This window comes from Suricata suricatta, chromosome 12 (assembly GCF_006229205.1).
Source record: "Suricata suricatta isolate VVHF042 chromosome 12, meerkat_22Aug2017_6uvM2_HiC, whole genome shotgun sequence".
Taxonomy (NCBI): Eukaryota; Metazoa; Chordata; class Mammalia; order Carnivora; family Herpestidae; genus Suricata; species Suricata suricatta.
The window spans coordinates 65,724,452-65,726,848 of record NC_043711.1 but is presented as its reverse complement, the minus strand read 5'-3'; positions in this window follow the sequence as shown (position 1 = coordinate 65,726,848).

The window sequence follows — 2,397 nt, the reverse complement described above, 5'->3', positions numbered from 1 at the left end:
GTGGAGATGCTGTCTTCATCAAGAAGCTCTCTGCATGTTCACAGGGAAATAAATATGCTATTTTAATGTAGTTTTTTAAAGTTTATTTTTATTTATTTTGATAGAGAGAGAAGGAGAGCAAGCTGGGGAGTGGTAGAGAGAGAGGGAGACAGAATCCCATGGAGTGTCTGACGCAGGGCTTGAACTTATGAACAGGAGATCATGACCTGATCCGAAGTCAAGGGTCAGACACCTAACCAACTGAGCCACTCAGGTCCCCAAGAAAAATGTTATTTAAAATGTTTTTAAATTAATGTTTATTATTTCTTTTTGAGAGAGAGAATGCGAGTGGTGGAGGGGCAGAGAGAGAGGGAGACACAGAATCTGAAGCAGACTCCAGACTCTGAGCTGTCAGCACGGAGCCCAGTGTGGAGCTGGAACTCATGAAACGAGATATTGACCTGAGCTGAAGTTGGCTGCTTAACTGACCGAATGACCCAGGTGCCCCCCAAAATGTAACGCACAGTTTAGGAGGGGTTTGCTGTGTGGCAAGAGCTCTTCTCCCTCCCTGCCTTGGAGCATACTGCTAGCAAGAGCTGCTCAGGTATCTCTCATGACAAGGAATGTCCAAAGGGACACAGTCTGCCCACGCATTAGCTGATCCAAGTGACTGCATGAGGGCAGAGCTCTGGATCGCACCAAAGCCTCCGTCTGGCATGACGCCTGACCTTGTGGGAATGATTGGCAGAAATACCGACTGTGGTTCTGGCCCTAACCTTTACATGCTACTGGGTTTACTTTCCATGCTGGTGGCTTTATTGAGAAAACATTAAAGATAAAAGTCCAGGGATATTTGACAGAGGCCACCAACTGATTTCTCAAATTCGTTTTCTCCCTCTTCCTTCAGAAGCAAGTTCCTGAATTTTAGCAGCACACAGACCACTCAGGATAAAGATGCCCACAGTGGGTGCTTGTGATGTGCCCACTGCTCTGTGGTCCGTGCAGTCCTGCTACAGCTGTGGACATGGACCTGCACCGGGCTTCTTCATTCTTTTCTCCTCTCTGCCATGTTAGTTTTTCTTCTTTTCTATCTTAATTGAAATAAAAATTCCTACAACCTAAATCCACCCTTGTAACCATTTTTCAAGTGGACAGTTCAGAGGTGTTTAGCACATTCTCAGGGTTGCAAGATCATGATTACAATCTAATTCTGGAGCATGTTCCCCCAAAAGAAAGCCCGTACCTGGTAAGCAGTAGCTGCCCATTCTGCCCTGCCCCCCAGCTTTTGGCCAACACTAATCTACTTTCCGTCTCTACGGGATTGCCTATGCTGGACATTTTCTCTAAGTGGGATTACACAGTATGTGGCCTTTTATTGTCTAGATTCTTCACTTAGCATAACATTTTCAAGCTTTGTCCAGGTCGTCGCATATATTGGCATTTAATTTCTTCTTTTCCTGCTGTGTAGTATTCTTTTGTATGGAGGTCATACATTTTATTTAGCTATTGAATAGTTAATGGACATTTAGGTTGTTTCCTCTTTGGGGTTCTTATGGTTAATGCTTATATGTACATTCAAGGACAGGTGTTTGTGTGGACATATGTTTTCATTTCTCAGGTATATACAGAGAAGCGGGATTGCTAGATCTGACAGTAATGCTGTTTAGCTTTTTGGGCAACAGCCAAAATGTTTTTCACAGTGGCTGTACCATTTTACTTTTTGACCAGCGGTGTATTAGAATTCTAATTTCTCCACATTCTTTCCAATAATTATAATAATAATTTATATATTATTTTAAATATATGTATATATAATAATTATTATGATTATTACATTATAGCCATCCTAATGTATATGAAGATATCTCATTGTGGTTGGGTTTGCATTTCCCTTAGAGCTTACAATACGAAGCATCTTTTCATGAGCTTATATGCCCTGATATATCTTCTCTGGAGAAATGACTCTTCAAGTTCCACGCTCATTTTCCAGCTGAGTTGTCTGTGGTTTTGGAGGGTTTCTTTTTCTATATTCTGGTTTCTGGATTCTTTTCAGATATATACTCTGCAATTATTTTCTCCCATTAGGTGGACTGTCTTTAAAATTTCTTAGTAGTGTCCTTCGATGCACCAGAGTCTCTATTTTTTAATGTTTTATTTATTTTTGAGAGAGAGAGAGAGAGAAACAGCATGAACAGGGGAGGAGGAGAGAGAGAGGGACACACAGAATCCAAAGACAGGCTTCAGGCTCTGAGCTAGCTGTCAGCGCAGAACCTGATGTGGGGCTCGAACCCACACACTGTGAGATCATGACCTCAGCCAAAGTTGGACGCTTAACTGACTGAGCTACCCAGGTGTACCCGGATTCTCTAATTTTTAAAAAAAAGCCATTTTTTGGGTCACTGCATAAGTATTTTACAG